Below are 27,684 nucleotides of genomic sequence, written 5' to 3'. Positions count from 1 at the left end.
ATAGCAAAACAGTGGAAACAAATTAAATGACCAGCAGAAAGGGATTGATTATGTAAGTCCATTCTGGTGACCCACTGGTTAAACGTTTGGCCGTTAACCAAAAGGTCGGCAGTTCGAAACCACCGGCCTCTCTCCTTGGAAACGCTATGGGGCAGTTCTCCTTTGTTCTATAGTGTCTCTATGAGTCCGAATCAACTTGAGGGCAACGGGTTTTTTTGGATTTTTATTGAGTTTTTACATGCCAGGCGGCTTGGCATGGTATAACTTTGTCAGTGCTCAGGATAATCCTCTGAGATCAAATAAAACCAAAAAAACCAAACCCAGTGCCATCGAGTCGATTCTGACTCATAGCGACCCTATAGGGCAGAGTAGAACTGCCCCATAGAGTTTCTAAGGAGCGCCTGGCAGATTTGAACTGCTGACCCTTTGATTAGCAGCCGTAGCACTTAACCACTATGACACCAGGGTTTCCCTGAGATCAAATTAAAAAAAATTTTTTTTATCCCCATTTTTTGATGAAGAATGTTAAGCATTCATTAAAAATGGTATAGTTAAAAGACGTTTCAAGATACAGGGGAAATGCTAAGAATGCATTAAACTTAAAATATGTTTCAAAGCAGTATGTACAGCATGCCCCAAACCAAAAAACCCAGCGCTGTCCGGTCAATTCCGACTCATAGCGACCCGGTAGTACAGAGTAGAACTGCCCCATAGATGGGCATTAAGTTTATAATCGTGATGTCACATGTATATATGTATAAAAAAAAAATTAACAGCCGTTAATTTCTTCTTTGTGCTTTTGTGGAATTTCCAAATTCCCAATACTTAAAACTGTCAGGAAAACTTCTTTTGTTTTCTTTTTTTATGAGGTTAGAATAAATGAAGGGCTCTTCAAGGTTAATTTTATAACTGTGAGTCACTGTTTGAGTCTAAGGCATTGCTCAATTTGGAGCCTGCCTCTGTTTTCTATCCTGGCTGGTGTCTTTCCTTCTTTCATTGCATTGTCAATGTTTGAGCGCTTATGTATACATACCTTGTGGGGGCAGGGAGTAGAAAGGAGCATTTATGTATGTCAGCAGCTAACAATGATTTTGAACTCTGGCTTGGGCACTGATCAAATCAGAACAGAAACTGTCATAAATGAGGAGTCTGGCTGTAACTGTGAGCACCAGGTAAATATCAAACCTAGCCCTCACTGTATCCCCTGCTAGATTGTGCTAGAGGCTTTACAAAGATTATCTCCCATGACTTCATTGCAATCTGAGCCATGACTTCATTGCAATCTGAGGAAAGAGATCCTACTATTATTCCCATTTTATAGGTGAGAAAATTAAGATTTGTCTGAATCCAGAGCCAGTTATATTCCTTCATAAATACGCAAGAACTCTTTGGTAGTGGCAGTGGCAGCAGTGGTGAGGGAAGGCCAGGCTGGCCCTGTGCTCCTATAAGACACAGGAAAAAGCTGAGCAGAAGCAGATCCAGGCTTTGTGCAGCCTGAAGCTTTATACAATTTAGGGGGAATTCTTTAAAGCAAAGAATATATAATTAGGTCATAAAGTGAATACTTGGTTAGAAAGATAAAAGAAACTACCACAAGTGACAAAATTTTAAAACTTGACAAATCCCGCAAATGTTACAAAACCCGGAAAAATAACATTCTTTATTACCTCTTTGACATACCCATGTAATACTTTCCACAAACTACCTTCTGGCTCCATGTATACGTACATTTCAAACTTCTCCTCTAGCACCCAAATACTTCTGGTGTGGGTGATGTAAGGTCATTTATATTGAAATATGACCTCTAACCCTGCACTATCACGTCACAACACCAATTGAGTCAGGATAGTTCAAGGGGTAATCGTATTCCTGGAAGCCATTATTAAACCAGGTCAAAAAAAAACAAACCCGTTGCCTTCAAATTGATTACAAGTCATAGCGACCCTATAGGATGGAGTAGAACTACCCCACAGGGTTTCCAAGGGATGGCTAGTGGATTGAAACTGCCAGCCTTTTGGTTGGCAGCTGTAGCTCTTAACCATTGCACCACCAGGGCTCCTACACCAGGTCAGTTAGTAATAAGTTTTTAAAAACCCCAAAAAACAAACCTGTTGCCATCAAGTCCATTCCAACTCACGTGACTCTATAGGACAGAGTAGAACTGCCCCCTAGGGTTTCCAAGGAGCAGCTGGTAGATTTGAACTGCTGACCTTTTGATTAGCAGCCAAGCTCTTAACCACTATGCCACCAGAGATCCTAAATATTCACAACAATGAGAGAACCCCTGATGGAGCAGGAGAACAGTGGGATGCAGACCTCAAATTCTCATAAAAGGACCAGACTCAATAGTCTGACTGAGACTAGAAGGACCGTGGAGGTCATGGTCCCCAGACCTTCTGTTAGCCAAAGACTAGAATCTTTCCCAGAGCCAACTCTTCAGACAGGGATTGGACTGGACTATGAGACAGAAAATGACACTGGTGAGGAGTGAGTTCCTTGGCTCAAGTAGACCCATGAGACTATGTGGGCAACTCCTGTCTGGAGTGGAGATGAGAAGGCAGAGGGGAACAGAAGCTGGCTAAATGGACACAGGGAATACACGGTGGAGAGGTAGAATGTGCTGTCTCGTTAGGGGGAGAGCAACCAGGAGTATATAGTAAGGTGTGTATATGTTTTTGTACGAGAGACTGACTTGATCTGTAAACTTTCACTTAGAGCAAAATAAAAACAAATAAATAATTAAAAAAAAAATGACTGGAAACAACCTAAATATATCCCACTAAACCCAAACTAAATGTGTCCCCAACTCAATGTCCCCTTAGCCAAAGCCCCAAAATGCTTAACTCCACCCCAACGTCATCTGACACAAAGAGAATTTGGAGTGTAAAGAGATGGTGGCTTTAACAGAGCGCAGTTAAAATACCTTACTTTGGCAAGTGTTACAAAAGCATATGACCCTGTGAGCACATTGCCAGGGTCCCTCCCAGACCTTGACCTCCCTGTTATTAAAAGAGGAATGATAATGGTGTTGTGGTCTGATTCTTCTCTGAAACATCGTTCAACTTTAATCAGGGGTTGGGATATACTTGAGATGCTTGGAGAAAGGCCCTGCTGACCCTTGCATCTTCAAAGCTTTCCTCTGTCCTGCATGCCTTCCAGCTGACAACAAACCAAGCAAAACAAAACACCACCACCTGAGGCTCATTCCCCAGATTAAGAAAGTAAAGCAAACCAGGGGGGAAGGGATTTCCCCTGGACCCCAAATTATGCCATATGAAGAAAGATAATTTGGGCGTATTGGATTCTAGAACTCTGGGCATCTTCACATGCCAACAGCGTATTGATGATGCCTCCTTCAAGGATGTGCTAAGAGCCTGGTGCCTAGCCAGAGTGGTTGACAGCATCCCAGTCCTTGCCCTCCTCCAAGCTGGGGTGGAGGACTAAGAGTAAGGACAAACTGTCATTAACTGCGCCTGGATCAGAGGGAGCCAGCAATCCTCACGGTCTTATCCTGACCCAGCATGTTTGAGCAACAATAGCATCTGCCCTGTTGACAGGCCGGTGGCTCCTTCAGTGTGTGGGATTTGCCCCCTCCAGAACTCTGACCTTGGCAGTTTTTTCTCCACTCAGCTCGAAACTGAGATGAAATCAGACTCAGATGTCAGCTCTCTGTCGCCTGTGCATCCTGTGGCTGTATTCTATTTTGTTTCATTTAATTTAAAGGGTGTTCTCTCTGTATGTGTTTGCTTACGTCTGAACTTCTCTGGAAGGACCCACCAGAAACCTCTGTTTTCAGGGAGCCCACATCCTAGTGGGGGAGACAGACACAAAACATGCATTAAGCATGAGATGGCCACAGGCACAGGTTGGGTCAGCACAGGGGCTTGTGGGATCCCAGAGGAGAGATGGTTCGGCTGAGGCTCAGTGAAGGCTGCCCGAACAGAAGCTGCAAGCTGAGTAGCTCTCTCAGTGGCTCTCAACCTTGGCTGCACATGAGTGTCCTGTTGCCTGGGCCCCTCTCCCAGAGATACAGATAGAGGGTCTGAGTTGCAGCCTGGGCATTGGAATTTGTTACAGTCCCTAGGCATAAGGGATCATCACAAAATATAGCAGCTTAACACAACAATACTTTTTCCTCTTTCACATGTTTCTGTTGGGCTGGAATTGAGAAAGGGCTTAGCTTGGCAGTTCTTGCTCAGGGTCTTTCATGGGATCTCATCCGAAGGCTTGGGGGGTGGTTCACTCATATGGCTGGCAAGGTGGTGCAGATGTAGGCTGGGGGCCTCAGTTCCTCTGCCCACGAGCGCCTCCACAGGGCTGCTTGAGTGTCCTCGTGACAGGGCAGCTGGCTTCCCTCAGAACTAGCCATTCCAGAGAACAAAGTGGAAATGGTGATGGCTTTTATGACCCAGCCTTGGAAGCCACCCCCGTTACTTCTGTCATATTCTAATGGCCAAGCATGTGGGATGTGAGATGTATTGGTGTGGCCATTCCTGGGAAATGCTACCCTAGGCCATCCCAGTGTGCACTCAGGAGTTATGGATTAAACCCACATGTAATTCTGTTTGGAAATAGGATTTTCTTTGTTATGTTAATCAGATCACACCCAAGTAGGGTGAGTTCTAATTCAAATGACTTCTGAATAACAACAAGAGCAGATTAGACATAGAGAGTTGCACATGGTTTGGGGGGAGAGGCATGTGAAGATAGTCTACAAGCTAAGGAACCCAGAAATGCCCAGGACTATCTACAAGCAAGCAATCAACATGGCTGAGATCCTCATTTGGAATTTTAGCCTCCACAACTGTGAGAAAAAAGCTTACATTCTTTAAAGCCACCCACTTGTGGTATTTCTCTTACAGAGGCACTAGACAACTAAGACACCAGGGTTGAAGACAACTGAGCCTGCCAGCCCCGTAGACAAGGGAATAGGGCAGCCAGAGGAAGCATTTGAGGTCATGGGAAAATCCCTTCATCTTTCTGAGCCTCAGTTTCCTCATCTGTAAAATAGGAGCCAACCATGACTACCTCCCAGGCTTGTGAAAGTCACAGCTAGTACTTGTAAACCACCTGGCACCCTGCCTGATCTTCAGCACCCTGTGGCTGGTGATCTTGCCGCTGTTCTTATGAGGTTGTTTGATCAGCATAAGCGCATGAGACATGTCCCAAAGTATCGCTGCCCACTGCCCCAAACCCTCCAAGGGCTCCCTGACACACTCTGAATACCACGACCTTTAGGAGCTGGCCCCTGTCAACCTCATTGCCTACCTCCCTCCCTCCCAGCCCCTCTTGTCTGACTACTGGCCGTGGTGCTGCTTCTCAAATACACCAAACATCCTCAGACCTCAGGGCCCTTGCACTTGCCGTTCCCTCTTGCCAGGGTTGCTCTTCGCCCAGACAGTCACATGGCTGCTCCTCCACTTCCTTCAGGTCTCTATTCAAATGTCACTCCCTCCAGGAGACCCATCCTCTTCCAGTGCCGCCTTTCAAACACAGTTGCCTCCCCGCTGGGGCCAGGCTGAAGACACGGAGACTAACCTCAGTCTCAAGTTCCCTGCAGCCCATGCCATTCATTGATGGTGATCAATGCTTCCAGACAACCAGGTTATACCTCCAAAAGAACCAGGCCTGGTTTCCTATGGCCACATTCCAGGCCTGAGGACACACCTGATGGCTCAGCCACATTGTGGCTCACTCCCCAGTCTCCAGCTGCACCCTTCCTATCTCTGAGCCTCCATCTCACCATCTCTGCAATGAAGGCAATAACATTCATTTTGAGTACACTTGGGAAGTCTCTTCAAATACACAAGCCAGGTGGGGTTCTGGATTTTCTGCCCTTAGAAAGGATTTGATTCTAAGCTAGGCAGAGTCAGAGCAGCCACCAAAATGTCAGTCCCAACACATCAAGATCATGGGGCCCCTCTTCACCCAGGTCCCATGCAGAAGCATGGGACCTGGACACCTATGGGTGCATGAGTAGCTTCGGGAGGCAGGTAGCGGAGGGCTCAGCCCAAGAGGAGCTCCTGAGACCCCAGCCTCCACCCCATCCCTGCCTCAAGCCCTAGGCAGCCAATCCCGGTACCATTTAGCAGCCTGGAGCCATGCCCCCCCACCACGCCATTCCTCCCCTCAGGGCCCGCTGCCTGAATGCCTTCCTGAGGCTTCTTCGTGGCTTACTCCGCCACGTCCCGCAGAAGCCAGGAGTCAGTGATCTGCTTGTGAAAATCAGCCATAGAAAACCCTGTGGAGTGTAGTTCCACCCTGACACTCACGGGGTCGCCCGAAGTCGGAGCTGACTTAACAGCAACTGGAAAAATGCTAACGACCATCTCGGAGATTCCACAGAGCAACGCTGGCAGGGAACACACCCGCTCACACCCTGGAGCCAGCCTAGCTAGACACCAGCTCAGAGCCACTGGGGACTTGGAGCAAACTTCTGGGGTTAGGGCCAGGCTGGGGCCGGGGATGCTGGGAAGGGAGGAGGCAGACAAACCTGAGGATCCGGCTAGAACTGGCCCAAGCCGGGCCTCATCAGCTCTTCACTTCCAACTCCTTCAAACTCCAGGAGCAGGGTTTGAAGCTGAAAATTCCAGAATTACTTGAATCCTGAGGTCTTTAAAAGCTTAGAATTCCCTCAGGAGAAAGCCCTGGACTCCCGGCACCCTCAGCTCTATAGAATCATTGATCGTGCGAGCTGAAACTGGGCAAGTTGGAGCAGAAAGACACGGTGGTTTTAATAGAGATTAAAATCAAACTTGGAGTCCCTGGGTGGTACAAATGGTTGACACAGCTCAGCTGCTCACCAAAAGGTTGGCGGTTTGAGTCCCCTCAGAGGCACTTTGAAAGAAAGGCCTGGCGATCTACTTCCAAAAAATCAGTCATTGAAAATGCTCTGGGGCACAGTTCTGCTCTAACCCACAGGAGGTTTCGGTGAGTCAGAGGTGACCCCATGGCAACCGGTAAAATCGAGCCCAGTGTTTCCCAGAGGAGAAAAAAGGGAGGACACCAGCTTGTATAGATCAGATAAATCCTCTAGAGCAGCGCTGTCCACTAGAACTTTCTGTAAGGATGTACCTGTACTATGTTTTTCTGATACTGTCGCCACCGGCCATAGGTGGCTTTTGAAAACTTGAAATATGGCGAGTATGGCTGAATAACTAAACCTTCAATTTTATTTAATTTTAATGAGTTTACATTTAAATAGCCACACTAGGCCACAGTAGTGGTTAGCATAACTCTAGAACCAGTTATACCCTCATCGATTCTCTTTTGACATCTCTGGGTACCTCTGTCGTCAGGACCTCTGTCTACTTGATAATTTTAACAAAGACAAGAGGCTTCACACTTGAGGCTAAACTTAAATTTTTCTCTTCTTTTCTTTTTTTTAATTTGTCTTTTGGAGATGTCTTTGACATATACTCAAATTCACCAGTTTTAAGTATACAATTCAATGATTTTTTGACATATGCACACGGTCTGTAACCACCACAATTAAGAAATAGTTTCCATCGCCCCAAAAATTTCCTTTATGAACCTTACGGTCAGTTCCCTCCCCCTCCTCAGCCCCTGGACACCACGAATCTGGTTTTTTCTCCACAGATTTGCCTTTTGCAGAATATCTCATAAATGGAATCATACATTTATGTAGCCTTTTGTGTCTGCTTCTTTCCCCTCAGGCTACACTAAAATTTAATAACATTGTTTTATTTCCATTCCATTATTTTTTTTCCAGTATTTTTCTAATTACGACAAATGATACTGGTTTTCCATTTACCAAAGTCCTAAACTGGTTGCTGTCCAGTTGATTCCGACTCGTAGCAACCCTATAGGACAGATTAGAACTGCCCCATAAGGTTTCCAAGGAGTAGGTGGTGGATTTGAACTGCCGACCTTTTGGCTAGTAGCTGAGCTCTTAACCACTGCGTCACCAGGGCTCCTTTCCATTTACAGAGGTGGTATAAAATTGATGGTTTTAACAGAAATGTTTAAATTAAATCTATTTAAGTAAAGGAGAGTAAGTTCAATTTTTTTAAAAAAAAGCGTTCAGTCAACAACAGGACAGGTGGGTCATGGATGTGGCGAGGATTACAAAAGAGGAACAGGAGTCATTCACGTTCGGGAAAGCCATCCAAGCCCACTTCCATGTGACACTCAGGGAAACTGAGGCCCAGAAAGGGGAGAGCAGGTAGCAGAGGCAGGAAGATGTCTGCATTACCCAGGACAGATGGCAGAGGCTGGGAGCAGAGGAGTGGAACTCCCCTGGGGAGGCAAGGAAAGAATCCTCCCCTCCCCTATCCTGCACTGCCAGTGAGGTCGAAGGTCAGAGGCTGGACCTGACAGATGGGATTTTGCAGGGAAGGGAGTTCCGGGAATAGGAACCCTTTGTTCTCATAGCAGAACCCTCAAGAAAAGAACCAGCCTTGTCCCCAGGGCCCCTCCCCAACTCCAGATGGCAGTGGCAGGCCGGGGTGGGGTGGGAGGAGTATAGCCCCTCCTGAAAGGGAAGGTAGCATCCTCGGGGCAAAACCTCTGTGGAAACTTAACCCAGCACACCAAGACCCTCCACCCAAGAGGCTGACACAGCCTTTCCAACTTTCAACTTGATCCGTGCACTTCCTATGTGGGCTAACCAGATACAAATGAGCCAGCTGGAGCAGGGGGAGCCCCGCCTCCCTTTCTCTCTCTAAGGCCCAGAGAAAGACCCCAATGACACCAGAAGCCCTGCCCCCATTCCCTCTGCATGCCCAGTACCTGGCCTGGCTTCCCAGGCCTGGACCCCCACACCTCCACCGAGGCTGAATGGGCTCCGCTGGTCCATCTCTGCCTGGACACTGCCCTGCTGCTGCTCCTTAGGCCACCCTGGGCCACTCCAGCTCTCCCTCCACCCAGGGGCAGGTATCTTTTAAAATATGAATCAGATTCCATCCTCTTCTCACTTAAAACCTCCCACTGGCCTTCCCGGACTCAGGACAGCCCTCCTGACCAGCCCCTCGTGCACTGCCTGCCAGCTCCCTTCCTCTACCCGACCCTAGGTCTTCCTACTGTTCCTCACTAGGCCCAGCTGGTTCTTGCTTCAGAGCCTTTGCACACTCTGTTCTGGCTGCTGGGAGCGCCTTTACCCTGGCCGGCTCCTTCTCAACCAAGTCTCAACTCAAATAAATGTCACCTTCTCCATGAAGCCCTCCAACACTCTCTTCCACAGCCTCTGCTTATCTCCGCAGCGTAAGTAACATTGAAATTATTTTATATTTTGTCTTTTTGCCTTCTTTGCCCACCCCCCCACCACTTGGGCAGGGGCTCTGTCTTTCTTTCCATGTCTAGCACAGTGCCTGGCACACAGTAGGTGCTCAATCAATATTTGAAAGTGAATAATGAATAAGCAATATTTCATTTTACCTGGATCCACAATCAACGCCCATGAAAACAGCAATCAAGAAATCAAAAGACAATCAAAAGACGCATCGCATTGATCAAATCTGCTGCAAAAGTCCTCTTTCAAGTGTTAAAAAGCAGAGATGTCACTTTAAGGACTAAGGTGTGCCTGACCCATGGTGTTTTCAATCGCCTCATATGCTTGTGAAAGCTGGACAATGAATAAGGAAGACCGAAAAAGAATTGATGCCTTTGAATTATGGTGTTGAGGAGGATTATTGAATATACCACGGACTGCCAGAAGAACAAACAAATCTGTCTTGGAAGAAGTACAGCCAGAATGCTCCTTAGAAATAAGGATGGCGAGACTTCGCCTCGCATACTTTGGACACGTTATCAGCAGGGACAAGTCCCTGGAGAAGGACATCATGCTTGGTAAAGTAGAGGGTCAGCGAAAAAAAGGAAGACCCTCAGTGAGATGGATTGACACAGTGTCTGCAACAATGGGATCAAGCATAGCAACGACTGTGAGGATGGCACAGGACTGGGCAGTGTTTCGTTCTGTTCGTACATAGGGTCGCTATGAGTCCAAACTCACTTGACAGCACGTAACAACAACGATGAATGAGCAAAGGGCCAGTTTTCCATTCTGAGAACCCCAAGGAGATGGGAAATATTATAATAATCACTTGTTCGTTCAACAAAGGTCTTGTGTTCTTGGTATGCACCTGGCACTGAAGCAGGGTCTGGGAATATAAGACATACTTGCTCTCTGCTGTCTGTTGCCTGCGGCCAGCTGGAGACACTGAAAGGCCAGCAGGTGATTACAGTTCTGACTGGTCAGGGATATGATGGACAGGGCTTCAAACCGATTCATTCCGGTTCAAACCCCTGCTGAGAATTTGCCTTTCCACCCTAGACATACTGAATCAGAATCCACAGTTTAACAAGATCCCCAGTAATCTTACATATAATAAATTTTCAGAACCACTGCTCGATCAGTGCTTCTCAGAATGGGTCCCTAACCAGCAGTGTTAGTATCACCTGGGAACTTGTTAGAAATGCAATTCTCAGCAGGGGTTCCAACCTGAACCAGTTCAAAGCCCTGGTGATGGAGGAAGCACAGGCAGCTGAGGCCCCAAATGTGGGGAGCCCTAATCTATTCAGGAGGTCAGGGCAGGCTCCTCGGACAGGTGACATCAGGGCTGAGGCTCCAAGGGTGAGGAGGAGGGAGCCAGCAAGAGCATGGGGAAGGGGGGAACAGAAGGGGCCTTGGGGCTGGGGGAGGGGAGATGGGCAGGAAGCCTGGTCACCCAGGGCACCCAGGTCACACAGGTCCTCCAAGCTCTGGAAGACAGCTGGAACTTTACCCAAGGGTAGAAGATGTGTGAGGGTGGGACGGGGCCGATATACCCCAACATCCAGCACTTTTCCCATCGCTAAAGTGCTTTGTCTTCTCTTACCTCATTAGAGCTCCGCAACTGCCCTGGTATTATCACTTCCCCCACTGACAGACAGAAATAGAGAGGCCCAAAGCAAACCAGGGGCAGGGGCAGGCCCACACTCCCAGACTCCCTGTCCAGTGCTTCTGCTACTATATCAACATGGTCTTCCAGGGACACCAGGTCCTTCCCTAGAACCCTGTGAAGCCTCAAGTACTCCCTCACTTAGAGAAGGGGCCACTCCCCTACCTCGCCCACACCTCCCGCACCCCTGCAGACCAGCCCCAAATTAAATAACAATGAGCCCAGTGAGGAGACAGTGGTTCCCTTTCAGAATCTCTTTCAAGTTCTATCACATTGGTAAGAAAGTCTTCTTTGGTGCCACTCTGTCTTTAATGTTAATCCTTGCTTGTTGTTGTTGCTATGAGTCTGAATTGACTCGATGGCAGCGGGTTTGTTGTTGTTAGGTGCCATCGAGTTAGGCTCTGACTCATAGGGACCCTGTGTCCAACAGCAGAAAACGCTGTCTGGTCCTGCACCATCCTCACAATCCTTGTTATGCTTGAGCCCATTGTTGAAGCCACTGTGTCAATCCGTCTTATTGAGGGTCTTGCTCTTTGTCGCTAACCCTCCACTTTACCAAGCATGATGTCCACCTCCAGGGATGTTTTCATATCTTCTACTTGTGGTTGGCAGTTGAAACCCACCCAGTAGCACCAGGGAAGAAAGGCCTGGCAATTTGCTTCCATAAAGATTACAGACAAGAAAACCCTGTGGAGTTTAGTTCTACTCTGTATACATGGGGTCACCATGAGTCGGAATCAACTAGACGGCAAAGGGTTTGTTTTTTTGGTTGTTGTTGTCATTTATGACAAGATACTTGCTTTCCATTGAGTGTACCAAGTTTCCTTTTACGAGAAATCCATTGCCAACTCTAAAACAGATTTTACGGAAATCAGTTGTGGACTTAATATTAGATATCGGAACTGTTAATTTTGTGGGACGAAATAATGGTCTTGAGTTATGCAGGGAAATGGCCTTATTTTTTAGAGATGCAGACTAAAGTATTTGGATGAAAATTCACAATGTCTATAATTCACATTAAAATACTTCAGAAAGAAATAAATGAAGCAAATATGGCAAAATGTTCATTATTGTTAAGTCTGGGCATTGAGTTTATAGTTCCTAATGTTATTCTCTAAATTTTCTGTGTGCTTAAAACTATTCTAATTAAAACAGGGAAAGCCAGTTGATCTAAAAAAAAAAAAAGCATTAAGAAAACCATCACTATAGCGGTTCCTGGATATGGCCAAGATTATGAACTTAAAATGAAAGTGGAAGAAGACTGGGCAAGATAGAATGAATGTTCTGGGTTGGAAATGGCAGGCCCGTATACAGGAGACTCGGTTGGCCCTGTGTCCTTTCCCCTGTTGGCGGCTTCTTCCCTGGGACACCCCGATTCTCTGCCCTAGCTGGCATCTGATGCCCTGAGGGCTCCCAGAGCCTCACAGCAGGCTGTCTCCTTCATACATCTGTCCTCAGGGCTAGGGCTTGGGTGCCCGGGCAGGAGGGATCTGGTCAGCTTCTGGACAACAGCTTAGCTGTCCCTGAACCCTGGGAAGCCCAGCCACTCCACCAATGTCTGGGGATGGGGTGGGGTCAGAAGGGTCCAGCCCTTTCACACCAGCCCATTGCACCCTTTTGGGCTGCTCTAGTGGACCCCAGTGGACCCAGGCCTAGGCATCTGCTCTCTCACTGCCCACCTCATTGGATAGGCAGGGAAACCGAGGCCCACACCCAGCCCAGGTCCCCTGTCTCCTGACCTGGGCTTTTCCTAAGGGCTCACAAGTAAAAAGCAAAGAAGTAATGAGAAGCCCCAGGGCATAGAGGGGGTTAGAAGCCAGTCTCTGGCACCCCATGAGTCAGGGTCAAAGCAAAGGTAAGGGACGGGGCCCTAGAAGTCTGAGCGGCCTGCAGACTCTCAGAGACAAGGAATCCGGTGCAGGCTGTGAGTCCCCAGCCCCAGCTGGAGAAGACTCCCCCTTGTTACCTAGCCCTGACCCTCCCTCCATCAGTGCCGCACCCAGTGTCCCCAGCTCAAGGAAAGGTGACCATTCCACCCACTGCTCAAGCAGGAACCTAGAAGTTGCTCTCAACTCCTCCCTCTCCCTCACCCCCAAATCCAGTCAGCCGCCCCTTCTCAAGGGTCTCCCCTTTCATTCATTCGGTCAACAGATGTTTATGAAGCTCCTTCCATGTGCCAGGCCTCAGCCGTGAGTAAAGCAGTCACAGTCCCCACTCTTATCAAGCTGACACTGGAGAGGGGACAGACACGGAACATGAATAAGAGAACATATAACCGAGCAGTGAGGGACATCGGAACAGCATGAGGAGATAGAGAGCGGCAGGGGTGAGGCTGTTTTAACGAGAGGTCACCTCTGAGGGGTGAGATTGAGCAGAGGTGTGAATAAAGCAAGGGAGGAGCCATGGGGCTACCTGGAGAAACAGAGCCCCAGTGGAGCTCAACACAGGGGGGGAACAGCAAGGAGGTGAGTGTGGCTGGAGTGGAGAGAGTGAGAGGGGAGGGCCAGGAGACGCAGTCAAGGCTAATGGGGGCAGGATCACATAGGGTCCTGTAGGTTCCACTGAGGAGCCTTGGGAAGGCTCTCGGCAGAGGGGAGATAGGCTAGGGCTTGTGTTTTCACAGCTCCCTTTGGCTGAGAGGGGAGTGAAGGAGACCCCGGGTGCAAGGAAACAAGAGGCCAGTGAGAGGCTGCTGTGACAGTCCAGGCAGGAGTTGAGGAGACTGGGTGGGGTGGGGGCAGGGGAGGGCTGTGGAGTGGTTGGCTTCTGATCTACTGGAAGGAAGAGAGGTTCCACAGGGGGGTCAGATGTAGGGTGCGAGAAAGAAGAGGGGAGATCAGCAGTTCCATTTTGGGGAGCATGCTTCTTGCTGAATCCCCAGCACCTGGGACACAGTAGATCTCAACAGATATCTATCCAAAGAGAAAGAACAAGTAAACAATCTATGCGAAGGGAAAGAACAAGAAGCCCAGCCTTAGTCCCCTTTCACGTCTCAATTTTTCTTTTTTTAAGCCTGACCAAGGGCGTCCTCTGGTGGCCAATTTTTAGAACTGCAAGTTCTCAAGTTACCCATTGCCCGTTACCCGTGGAGATGCAGTGAACTCCGACTCATAGCCTCCCTATAGGACAGAGAGTAGAACTGCCCCATAGGGTTTCCAAAGCTGTAAATCTTTACAAAAGCCGGCTGCCACATCTTTTTCCGCGAAGCGGCTGTTGGATTCAAACTGCTGACCTTTCACTTAGCGGCGGAGTACTTAACCACTGCACCACCACGGCTCCTTTGGGGACCATAAGAGACAGACAAAAGGCCCTGGTAGATGCTGGGATGGATACAATCAGATACTATACCACACCCCTCACCCATTTTTCAAGTGAGGATACTGAGGCCCACCTAAGGTAGGGGTCTGGTCTCCATGCCAACACCACCACCGCTGCCCTTCCGGCCTCCCGACTCTTGCTTTTGGAAAGGAACAGAAGGCACCAGAGACGCAAGAGCCCAGAGCTGAAGGTGGCCTACAGAGAATCCTCCCTCCAACACACCCTCAGTAGGATGCTGGGGGCCCCTCCTCCGCAATCCTATGGAGCGTTGTGCTGCCATGGTTTGCATACTTCCCAGAACTCCCAACTACCCAGATGAGCACATACCATCCCTCCTTAGCTGGATGAGAAATCTCTGCCCCACGCTGAGCAGTTCCCCTATCCTTCATTCCCAAACTCTGCCCCAGGGCACCCTGCACAGATCTGTCTGCAAGCATCCACTTGCCACACACACACACCTGGAAGCAGCTCTCCTCCCCATCCAGTTCCTCGGTCACTCAGCTTGGGTAAGGAGTGTGCTGCCCCACCTGCACCCCATTCAGATAGCACTGCAATCCCTTCCACCCCAAACCCTGGCATGCCTAGAGCTGTCACTGTCCCTCAGGTAGGACAGGGTCAAGGAGAGAAAAGGAGGCCTCAGGTGTGGTCTGAGCAGAGCAAAGGGGGTTATCACCTCCTTTGAGCTGTGTGTGAGGCCTCTGTTGATGCAACTCAAGGTGGCATTTGATTTTTTTTTTCTGTTTTTGTGTAAAGTTTTATTTTAACCTATACAACTAATAGGGTTACAGACTCCCAGAAAATTAAAATATTTCAGTTAAGGCTGAAGTTCCATTGATCACTACCCATTCCTCCTTTTCATCCCCTGACCCCCTCTCCCCCACACATACAATTCCAAGGATAACCACTGCTGTCAGTTTAAAATTTATACTTCCAAAATTCTCTCTATAGATAGATACGTGATAAACATTCACACACCCCTAAAGAATATATAGAATTTATTTGCAAATATTGTTTTTTTACACAAATTGGAATCATACTGTACGTATTTATCCTGCAAATTTTTTCCCACTGTCCTCTGGGCTCTTGAGCTCAATTCGTAGGTACAATGTCCAGTTCGCTTTGATGGGGTGAGGGAAGCGTTGCATCATGCTGGGGGCCCCAGTGGGGAGACAAACTGCTCCCTAACTGGTCTGGAGGTGCCCTCAAAAGCCCCTCTTCCTAACCCTCCTTTCTCGAGTCTCCTTTTCCCCACTCCCGTTTCTCCCACCTCCATCTTCTCACCCTGACTTTTAAGCCCCACACAGCCCCTGTGAGAGGAAGTCCTAAGCCACCAAAACCAGAAACAATTGCCATCAAGTCAGTTCCAACTCATGGTGACTCCACGTGTGTCAGAGTAAAACTGCTCCACAGGGCTTTCCATGGCTTATTTTCAGAGGTAGATTGCCAGGACTTTCTTCTGTGGCATTCTGGGTGGACTTGAACCTCCAATCTTTTGGTTAACAGCCAAGCACTCGATCATTTGCACCACGCATGGACTCCCCCAAGCCACTAGAACCAGTTGCTGTTACGTCAATTCTGACCCATGGCAACCTCATGTGTTTCAGAATAGAATTGAGTTCCATAAAGTTTTTAATGGTTGTGCTCTGTGGGTGGCACAGTTTGCACTCAACTGCTAACCTAATGGTAGGCGATTTGAACCCACCCATCGGTACCACAGAAGAAAGGGCTGGTGGTCTACTTCCAAAAGATCCAAAAATCATGCCAAACCTGTTGCCACGGAGCCAATTTCAACTCATGGTGACCCCATGTGTTACAGAGTAGAACAGTTCCGTAGGGTTTTCTTGGCTGTAATCTATGGAAGCAGTTCACCAGGCCTTTCTTACGAGGTACCACTGGGTGGGTTCAAACTGCCAACTTTTAGGTCAGCAGTCAGTTACAAACTGTTTGTGCCGCTCAGGGATCTGGACTGACACCAAACCAAAACCCGTTGCCATTGAGTCAATTCCAACTCATAGCAACCCTATAGGACAGAGTAGAACTGCCCCATAGGGTTTCCAAGGGGCGCATGGTGGATTCAAACTGCCGACCTTTTGGTTAGGAGCCACAGCTCTTAACCACTACACCACCAGCGTTTTTGGATTGACACCAGATGCCCTTAAAAATGTTCGTCTCACCTACGTGTCCACCAACAGATGAATGGATGAACAAAATATGGTACGTACACACAATGGAATACTACTCAACGACAGAGTACAACGATGAATCTGTGAAACATCTCACAACGTCGATGAATCTGGAGGGCATTATGCTGACTGAAATAAGTCAATCACAAAAGGACAACGATTGTATGAGACCACTACTATAAAAACTCATGAAAAGGTTTACATGTAAAAAGAAACAATCTTTGATGGTTGTGAGGTAGGGGAGGGGTGGGGAGGGAAAAACACTAGCTCGATGGCACTGGGTTTTTTTTCTGGGTGGGTAGACAATAAATAAGTGGTAATTTTGGTGAAGGGTAGAACAGTACACAACACTGGGGAAGCCAGCACAACTTGACCAAGGCAAGGCCATGGAAGCTCCTTTTACACATTCAAACTCCCTGAGGGACTGAATTACTGGGGTGAGGGCTGGGGACCATGGTCTCGGGGAACATTTAGCTCAATTGGCATAACATTGTTTATAAAGAAAATGTTCTACATCCTACTTTGGTGAGTAGCATCTGGTGTCTTAAAAGCTTGTGAGCTGCCACCTGAGATACTCCACTGATCTGACTGTCTAGAGCAAGGCAGAATGAAGAAAACCAAAGACACAAGGGAAAGATTAGTCCAAAAGACTAATGGACCACAACTACCACAGCCTCCACAAGACTGAGACCAGCACAGCTAGATGGTGCCCGGCTACCACCACTGACTGCTCTGACAGGAATCGTAATACAGGGTCCCAGACAGAGCTGGAGAAAAATGTGGAACAAAATTCTAACTCACACACATACACAAAAACTGGAGAAACCGGGAGGGTAAGTCTCCTGGACATCCTTTTAACTCAGTACTGACATTACCCCTGAGGTTCACCCTTCAGCCAAAGATTGGCAGGCCCATAAAACCAAACGAGGCTAACTGGCCACACCAGACCACAGGCAAAGGCGGCAGGAGGGGACCGGAAAGCTGGTAATGGGGAACCCAAGGTGGAGAAGGGGAGAGTGTTGACATGCTGTGGGGTTAGCATCCAATGTCACAAAACAACATGTGCATTAATTGTTTAATGAGAAACTAATTTGCTCTGTAAACCTTTATCTAAAAAGCACAATTAAAAAAAAAAAAAGTTCCTTTCCGAAGTTTAAATCTCCCTCCGCCCCCTGGTGGCTTCTCTGAGAAACTGCAGGGACACCTTCAGTCCTCAATCCATTCACCTGTGGTTAAAAGCTGTGGCTGCTAACCGAAACGTCAGCAGATCAAATCCACCAGCTGCTCCTTGGAAACCCTATGGGGCAGTTCTACTCTGTCCTATAGGGTCGCTATGAATCGGAATCAACTAGACGGCAATGGCGGGATCAATACATTCAGAAAACCCAAGTTGTGACCGTCTCGGTGCGAGCCCTAAGGGAGAGGACACAGAATAGCTGATCTCTGCCCTGGAGACTGTGATCCACCAGATGTTTGAGAGCACACTGGGTGGCCCGTTTGTGGGGACACATGCGTCCCTGGCACAGCTTTTTTAGACGGCGACTGGGTGATCTCTCTTAAGTGTAGCTTCACTGCTAAGAATTGACTCTACAAGTAGGCCACACATTGGCAAATGACAGATGGGCAAAAGGTTGACTGCGGCATTACCCATGAGGTCAAAAGATATGTGCTCAGGGGCACCGGTGGCAGCGGCGCAGTCGGCACCGTGGGCTCCCCAGGCCCCCCTGACGCCGGCGGCGACATCTTCCCAAGCTAGTGCGAAGGGGCTCAAGGAGGGCCTGCGTTTCCCGGACAAACTCAGGATCCGCTGGACGGTTACTTTGCTGCTGTAGCTGGACGGGATGGCACAACAGACGTTGATCAGTTGCAGAGGTGTCTAACACAGTCAGGCATTGCTGGAGGATACAAACCTTTTAACCTGGAGACTGGTCAGCGGATGGTTTCGATGCTGGATAGAGACATGTCTGGCACAATGGGTTTCAATGAATTTAAAGAACTCTGTGTTGTACTGAATGGCACTTCACCAGTTTTGACAGGGATAGAAGTGGAACGGTGGGTCCTCAAGAATTACAGAAGGCCCTGACGGTTATGGGATTTATGTTGAGCCCTCAGGCCGTGAATTCAATTGCAAAGAGGTATAGCACCAATGGAAAGATCACTTTTGATGACTACATTGACAGCTGCGTCAAACTGAGGCCTCTCACAACTTTCAAGAAGACAGGATACTGGTCAGCAAGGTGCTGTGAACTTCCCATATCATGATTTCACTCAGTGTGTCATGAGGGTTTCAGTCAAGAGCAAACTGTACGAACGTAATCAACATTCCTCCCTGGGCTCTCCCTTGCCTACTCTGCCTTCAGTAATATGTGTGAACTTACGCTACCACTTACCCGTAACAGCTTGTTGTAAAGGTTTATTCCTTTACCTACAGCTTAAGTTTTGTGTTTAGTTTTGATAATAAATTCTTTGGAATTTCAATAATATGTGATCCAGACTATGACATCATTTAAAACTTCCACGAGCCATTGTCAATCATGCCTTATATTCTTGCTAACCCACTTTTATGCAAATTTAAGTATGCACAGGTTGAAGGTGCATTATACAGGTTTCATTGGAAGCTACTAAATATTACTAATCAGATGACAGCTGTTGTCTTCTCCCAAAGGGGCTTTTCCATGGCATTGAATGTTTTAATGTGTGGGGTACTCCTTTGTACATGGTTTAGACTTGGATGTAAAAAGAACGTCTATGTCTGCATTCACTTTGGTGGGAACTCAGTACACGTTTAAGGCTTACAGATACTCTGACGGCTGTATGAATGGACAGGCAACATGAGAGATTGTTAGCCTTCTCCTTAAAGCCTACTGAATAATTTGAGTGGTAAATGCTATCTATCACCAAGTTCCTCTTTGTCATCCTCCATGTAGATGTTTGTTAAATAGACTTAAAAATTTCTGTACTGTATCATCTTACCTATACAGAAAAGAAAATTGATAGAAAAAGACTAAAGGAATAGGTGAAAATATTAACTATGGTTATTTTTGGCTAATTGGATCTAGGTGACTTTCATTTCCTTTATACATGTCAGTATTTTCCAAGTTCTCTATGATATAATCTGTATTTTTTTTTACAATCAGAAGACGTTTAATTTTTAAAATATTAATACATCTATTTTTGTATATGTCACTTGCTCACACTACATTAAATATATAGCCTACAAAAGGACTGGGGAAAAAAGATAGTGCCCAGCAATGGTGGCTGGCTAAATTAATCCCAGTGGGTAATGAGAGCCTGACCAGCTGTGAGAAAGAGCCCAGCCCCTGCTGCCCACCAGGCCTACCTCACACCTCACCCTAACTGCCAGCCCTCTCTCCTTCCACTCCAGCTATTGACCATTACAGGTCATTCCCCCGCCTGGGACTCTTGCCCTGAAAGTGGCTGCTGGCTCCCTCACCCATTTGCTCCCACAACTGTCTCCTTTGCCATGAGACCAGAAGAACTGGATGGTGCCCAGCTAGCATTACCGAATGTTTTGATCAAAGATTTTATAGAAGACTTATTCAATATTGTACTGGAAGTCCTAGTCAGAGCAATACCAAAATCAAACCCACTGCCATCAAGTCGATTCCAACTCTTAGTGACCCTATAGGACAGTAGAATTGCCCCCATAGGGTTTCCAAGGCTGTAAATCTTTATGGAAGCAGATTGTCACATTTTTCTCCTGTGGAGCGGCTGGTGGGTTTGAACCACCAACCTTTCCGTGAGCAGCAGAGCACTTTAACTGTTGCACAACCAGGGCTCCTGAGAGCGATAAGGCAAGAAAAAGAAATAAGGTATCCAAATTGTGAAGGAAGAGGTAAAACTGTCTCTATTCATAGATGACATGATCCTATATATAAGAAATCCCAAACAATCTACTAAAAAGTTTATAGGACTAATAGAGGAATTTAGCAAAATTTCAGGATGCAGGTCAACACACAAAACTCACTTGGGTTGCTATATACCAGCAATGAGAAATCTGAAAAGGAGATTAAGAAAACAACTCATTTATAACACCATCTAAAATAATAAAGTATCTAGGAATAAATTTACTCAGGGATGTGAAAGGCTTATACAATGGAACTTATAAAACACTGCTGGAAGAGACTAAAGAAGACCGAAATCAATGGAAAAACATTTCGTGCTCATGAACTGGAAGACTTAATAAAGTCAAGATGTCAATACTACCCAAAGTGATTTACAGATACAATGCAATCCTGATCAAAATTCCAACAGCATTCTTTATAGAAATGGAAAAACTAATCCTCAATTTTATATGGAAAGACAAGAGACCCTGAAGAGTCAAAGCAATTTTGAAGAAGAAGAGCAAAGTAGGAAGCTAAGATAAAAAAAATAAAAATAAAACAACAAGGAAAATAAGCATTAGCAGGGATGTGGAGAAATTGGAACCCTTATCCACCGCTGGTGGCAATACAAAGTAGTACAGCCGTTATGGTGCCTGGCAGTTCCTCAAAACACTAGAGGTAGAGCCGCCATATGACCCAGCAATTCCACTCCTGGGTATATACCCTAGGGATTTAACAGAAATGACACAAAGAGACATGCACACCTATGTTCATTGCAGCACTGTTCACAATAGTAAAAAAATGGAAACAACCCAAGTACCCATCAACAGATGAATGGATAAGCAAAATGTGGTACATACATGCAATGGAATACCACTCAGTGATAAAAATGAGTTCCTGAAACATCTTACAACATGGATGAACCTGGACAACATTTTGTTGAGCAAAATAAGTCAATCACAAAAAGACAAATATTGTATGTTCTCACTTTTATGAAATGACATGAATAGGTAAATACACAGAGGCTAATGGTCATTAGTGCTTACCAGGGGTGTGAAAGGAGAAGGGGGAAGTATTCTCGAGGTAGTAGTCACTTTTTGTTTATAATGAGAAAGGTGGCAATGAACGTGGATAAAGTTTGCGCAGCTTGACTAATATAATTGATGTCAATAAGCTGCACATAAGAAAAAAAGAGAAATTCGCAACAATAACAACAACTAAAAAAGGGGGAGGGGAGGTGTGTTAGTTATCTGTTGTTGTTGTTGTTAGGTGCCGTCGAGTCGGTTCCGACTCATAGCGACCTATGCACAACAGAACGAAACACTGCCCGGTCCTGTGCCATCCTTAAAATCATTGTTATGCTTGAGCTCATTGTTGCAGCCACTGTGTCAATCCACCTCCTTGAGGGTCTTCTTCTTTTCCGCTGACCCTGTACTCTGCCAAGCCTGATGTCCTTCTCCAGGGACTGATCCCTCCTGACAACATGTCCAAAGTATGTAAGACGCAGTCTCACCATCCTTGCCTCTAAGGAGCATTCTGGCCGCACTTCTTCCAAGACAGGTTTGTTCGTTCTTTTCGCAGTCCGTGGTATATTCACTATTCTTCGCCAACACCACAATTCAAAGGCATCAACTCTTCTTCGGTCTTCCTTATTCACTGTCCAGCTTTCACATGCATATGATGCGATTGAAAATACCATGGCTTGGGTCAGGCGCACCTTAGTCTTCAGGGTGACATCTTTGCTCTTCAACACTTTGAAGAGGTCCTTTGCAGCAGATTTGCCCAATGCAGTGCGTCTTTTGATTTCTTGACTGCTGCTTCCATGGCTGCTGATTGTGGATCCAAGTAAAATGAAATCGTTGACAACTTCAATCTTTTCTCCATTTATCATTCTTGTTTTCTTTATGTTGAGGTGTAATCCATACTAAAGACTGTGGTCTTTGATCTTCATTAGTAAGTGCTTCAAGTCCTCTTCACTTTCAGCAAGCAAGGTTGTGTCATCTACATAACACAGGTTGTTAATGAGTCTTCCTCCAGTCCTGATGCCCCGTTCTTCTTCATATAGTCCAGATTCTCGTATTACTTAGGTATCTAGTGCTGCTATAACAGAAATATCACAAGTGGGTGGCTTTAACAAACAGAAACTTATTTTCTCACAATTTAGCAGGCTAGAAGTCTGCATTCAGGCTGCCGGCTCTGGGGGAAGAATTTCTGTCTGCGTGGGCTCTTGGGAAGGTCCTTGTCTCTCTTTTGAGCTTCTGTTCCTCCAAGACCTTCATGTGGCTTGCCATCTATCTTCTGCCATCTCTGCTTGCTTGCTTCGTTGCTTGCTCAATCAGCTTTTTTAATATCTCAAAAGAGACTGACTTAAGACACACTCTATACTAATACTGCCTCATTAACATAACAAAGAGAACCCCATTCCTAGATGGGATTACAACCATAGGTATAAGGGTTAGGATGTATAATACATATTTTGGGGGGACACAAATTCAATCCATAACAGGGGGGTTATAGATGCTAATTCTAATAAGATATAACCAGTCACCTCAACGGATGGGTTCTCTTGGTTTGAGGGCTTAGGATCATGGTCTTGTGGGACAATCCAGTCAATTGGTATAATATAGTTCTTAAAGTTTACGCTCTACCTCTCAGTATGGTGAGTAGTGTCTGGGGTCTTAAAAGCTTACAAGCAGCCCAAGATGTAACTTTTGGTCTCTATTTGTCTGGGACAAAAGAGAAGGAACCCAAGAATGAGAGAAAGAACCATACTATAGGACTAATTGTCTCCATGAACAACTGCTTTCTCTACCTTTAGACTGAAGAGCTAGGTGGTGCCTGGCTACCACTATTGAACATTTTGATCAGGGACATAGAGCTTCCCAATAAATTTTCTAGGCTGTAATCTTTACAAGAACAGATTGCCAGGTCTTTTCTCCCTCGGAGCACCTGGTAGGTTCAAACCATCAACCTTAGAGTTAGCAGCGTAGCCTCTAACCACTGCACCACCAGGGCTCCTTTCTACCTTTTGGAAACAAATTCCCAGGCCTTTCTTCTGAGGCTCCTCCGAGTGGATTTGTACTGCTAATCGTTTGGTTGTAGTCAAGTGCTTAGCCGTTTGCGCCACCCTGGGACTGGCTACACAAATACACACTCATGAGAACCCAGTGATGGCTGCCTCTGGGAAGGGGACTGAAGGACTGCAGGTCCACATATGTCACATATCAGTTAAGAAGTAAAAACAGCCTAAGAGGTGCTTGTGAGAAGATGGCCTGAGGTGAGACCACAGCAGCAGAAATTCCGGTCGGACCTTCCGAACTTCCTAGTGGAGGCAGGAGGGGAGTAGTCCTGGGAGGAAGGGATTTGGACCTGGGGCAGCCTTGGCAGTGGCTGTTGAAGTTTTAGATGGAGGGCACAGAGAGGATGAGTGCCCCAGGCTCCCCCAGAAACAAATCCCTGCATCCTAGAGACCCGAAGTGCTTGATACTAAGGCTTCCTGAGCATCTGCCTGCTGAGCAAGGGATGCAGTCCCCTCCCCAGGCCCAGTAGGCTCCGCTCATCTCTCGCTCCGACCATTCGCTGGAGAGCAATTATTTACTAAGTGAATAAATGTCTTGGAAAATAATGCAAAAAGCAGGCTAGAATTCTTAGTAGAAGTTAACATGGAATGAGCTTTTACTAGGCACCAGGCTCTGTGTGAGCCATTTTACACAGTGTGGGTGTGGACTTTGAGCCTGGGTTCAAATTCCGGCCTACACTTACCGGCTATAGCATCTTGAACAAATTGCTGAACCTCTTTGAGCTAGTTTCCTCATCTGTAAAGTGGAGAATAAAACTAGCACGTGCCCCATAGGGTTGACTTAATCAGACATTAACTTAATTGATTAATTAAGACTTAATTAAAGAACTATATGGGATCGAATTGGGACATTAGCTATTTGTATTTGCCGGGGTACCTCAAGAGGCATCAAAGACCAACTTTGGCATATATCCATGTATCAGCTGTGTGATACCATTCAAGATTCTTGACTTCTGGGCCTCAGTTTTCTGTTCTGTAAAGTGGGGATGTTGTTGTTCTTAGGTGCTCTTAAGTTGGCTCCAACTCATAATGACCCTATGTAAAACAGAATGAAACAGTGCCCGATCCTGCACTGTCCCCACAATTGTTCTTATGTTTAGCCCATTGTTGCAGCCACTATGTCAATCCATCTCATTGAGGATATTCTTCTTTTTTGCTGACCCTCTACCAAGCATGCTGTCCTTCTCCAGGGACTAGTGCCTCCTGATAATATGTCCAAAGTACTTGAGATGAAGTCTTGCCATCCTTTCTTTTAAGGAGCATTCTGGGGATACCTACCCCTACCCATTGCTGTCGAGTCGATTCCAACTCATAGTGACCATATAGGACAGAGTAGAACTGCCCCATATGGTTTCCAAGGAGCGCCTGGTGGATTTGAACTTCCTACCTTTTGGTTAGCAGTCGTAGCTCTGAACCACTACACCACCAGGGTTTCCATTCTGGGGATAGTGACAGAAAAAAAAAATATATATATATATATATATATATACAGTCATCTAATCAATTATGTCATGGTGACTGCATGTGTTATAGAGCAGAACTGCTCCAGAAGGTTTTCTTGACTGTAATCTTTAAGGAAGCGGATCACCAGGCCTTTCTCCTCTGGCATTGCTGGGTGGATTTGAACCGCCAACCATTAGATTAATAAACCAAAGACAAAAACCGTTGCCGTCAAGTGGATTCCAACTCACGGCAAACCTACAGGACAGAGTAGAACTGTCCATGTAGGGTTTCCTAGGCTATAATCTCCACGGAAGGCGGCTGTCACGTCTCCTCCTACTGCCCCCGCCTCCCTGTTCCCACCCCCCACCCCGCAGGGCAGCTGGTGGGTTCAAACCTCCAACTCTTTGGTTAGCAGCCTAGCGCTTTAACTGCTGCGCCACCAGGGCTCTTTAGGTTAATAAACCCGTTGCCATCTAGTCGATTCCGACTCTTAGCGACCCTATAGGACAGAGTAGAACTGCCCCATGGGGTTTCTGAGGTGGATTAGAACGGCCAACCTTTTGGTTAGCAGCTGATGTCTCAGCCACTGCTTAACTCATTACCTTTGAGTTGATTCGACTCATAGCGACCCAATAGGACAGGGTAAAACCGCCCCATAGGGTTTCCAAGGAGCGCCTGGTGAATTTGAACTGACGACCTTTTGGTTAGCAGCCAAACGCTTAACCGCTACACCATCAGGGCTCCACTGCTTAGATGAGTGCAAACCGTTGGCGCCACCCGTAGTGTTTTCCCCAGGAGGCTACGGTGAGGCTTAAATGTGTCAGTGCGTGTCAAGCCCTGGAATAACAGCGCCTGGCACAGGCTCAGCGCTCAGCGCGCTGTGGCTGTTTAATTTCCGCCCTGTGAGGAGGGCGCTATTATTATCCCCACTTTACAATTTACACTTGGCCTTAAAAGTAACTTGCTTAAACTCCAGCGTTTGAACCAAGAGTTTCCGCTCCAGGGAGCCCTATTCCTGTGTGAAAGGGATTATAACAACTACAGAGTGGAGCCAGGGACCCCAGGGTGGGGCCAGGGGCAACCTTCTGGGCAATTCTTCTGCCCTCTGGGGGTCAACGCTCGTGAACTGGGGAGCAGGAAGTGCTCGATAATGTCAGCCGTTTATTGTTTCTGTTGTCTCCTCATCTTGTTTCTCCTCGCAGCGGGGCTCTGGCCAGGTCCCCCGCACACAGTAGGCGCTTGGTGGAGCCGGGAGCTCCGCCCACCGTCCTCCTCCCTTTCCGTCACCTCGAGGTGGAGGCGGGCAGGTTAATACTAACCCAGCCGCCGCCTCGGGCTCCTCCCTAGCAGTTCCACTCCGGGACTGGACCGGCAGGTACCCGGCAGAGCCAGGCGGCCCAAGTCTGCGAGGGCACAGCTGCAGGTACCGGGGGCGAGCCGCTGGCACGATTAGAGTACGGGGCTGGGTGGGGAGGAGCGCATGTCTGGGCACAGCGGATGGCCTGTGGCTTTGCCCTTAGTTCCTGGGCGGAGGAATAGGAGGGAAGGAGGGCCTCTTCCTCAGCGCCAGCCGCTCGGGTTGGGGTTGGGACAGACCCAGCTGAGCCGGCTGGGGTGGATTCCAGACCCCTCCTGCCCCCTCAACCCTCAGCCAAAAAAGACTGGGTCCCCGCTGATCCCTGCCCAGCTTCTTCTCCACCCCATCGGGGTATCTAGACGGCCACTGCTGCCAGGTCAGCTTGAGCCTCCCAGCCTGGTGTGGGGCTAGGAGTGTGGGAACCAGCACCATGGGTGAGGGCATCCCACCTGGGGGAGGCTGCTCTGCCAAGGTCAGCCCCGTGGGAGGTGGAAACCTCCCCCCCAGGCCCCGAGGGAGAGGAAACAAAGGAACTCACAGTCTTGCAGGCCAGCCTGTGCACTCTTTATCTTGGGCATTCTCCCTGGCAGCCAAGCCCAGCCAAGGAGCATCCCCAGAGCCTTACACAGTTGGAGAAACTGAGGCCCAGGGAGGGCAATGGTCAGTGAGTCCAGGCAAGATGACCGCCACAGCCTGGGATGGGCACACACAGCCACCTCTCTGGGCCTTGGTTTTCCCCATCTGCATGATGGGGACATTGAGTTGAGATGAAATCCATGGGGACTCAGCTTGAAGGTGACGAACAGTGGAGAAGGTCTCCTGATAGCCTCCAGCTGATATCACTTGGGAGTGGAGCCGCTGCCTGCTGACCCCTGCAAAGCAAGACCCAGCTGTGGTGCCAGGGGGTTGGGTAGCCCAGCCCTTGGCTAATCAGATGGCCACCTGGGTACTGGGGGAGAACAGGACCCTGCTCACATGGGGAGTAGTAACCAAGCCGACTTAAATAATAAAGCAGATGGCTGGAGCAAAGGCCTGGGTAGGGCTGCATGGGCTCAGAGGGCCAAGGGCAGACAGGGCACTCCTGCCTGCTGGGGGAGGAGATGGCCCAAGCCACACACTCCTTCCACCCTTTCTTTTACCCAGCCTGCCCCGCCTTTGAAAGATCTTGGTTTTGATGCAAGAATGAGGGACACCTTTGCTCTGGAACTGAGCCCTCTGGTTTCTCTGTCCTTCAGGGAGGGTCTTAGCTGCCTCATTCAAAGCCTGAGATCTCTGGCCTCTTCAGTCTCAGAGGAGGCCCTGGGTTCTTGAGAAGCAGATATGTCTTGGAGACTGTACCCCATTTTCCCCCCTTCCTGGCCCAGTGATGGGGAGGCTGAGGGGAGTGGAAAGGGAGCCTGCCCTACAGCCTCTTGATAAACCCTTCCCGGTCCCCTCATCCCCAGTGCCCTGCTCAGACTGGGTTAAGAGGGCTGGGTCTGCAGTCAGACATGCCTGAGTTCAAATCTCAGCTCCACATGACCAGCTGTATGACCTCGGGCAAGTTATTTTCCGTTTCTGA

The 27,684-nt window shown here is 47.7% G+C and overlaps 1 protein-coding gene and 1 pseudogene across 1 annotated transcript in view; both read left to right on the top strand.

The window, feature by feature from the left end:
• The first annotated feature begins 13,300 nt into the window (after positions 1–13,300).
• LOC126067344 (sorcin-like) lies at positions 13,301–26,305 on the top strand (annotated as a pseudogene).
• SLC52A3 (solute carrier family 52 member 3) overlaps positions 26,122–27,684 on the top strand; it is a 19,301-nt gene continuing 17,738 nt past the window's right edge. The window contains exon 1 of the mRNA XM_049869203.1: positions 26,122–26,189. The gene's annotated coding sequence lies outside the window, so the exon portion shown is untranslated. The remainder of the gene's footprint in view (positions 26,190–27,684) is intronic.

The sequence above is a fragment of the Elephas maximus genome, chromosome 25 (assembly GCF_024166365.1).
Source record: "Elephas maximus indicus isolate mEleMax1 chromosome 25, mEleMax1 primary haplotype, whole genome shotgun sequence".
Lineage (NCBI taxonomy): Eukaryota > Metazoa > Chordata > Mammalia > Proboscidea > Elephantidae > Elephas > Elephas maximus.
This window is presented reverse-complemented; position numbering and strand designations above follow the sequence as displayed.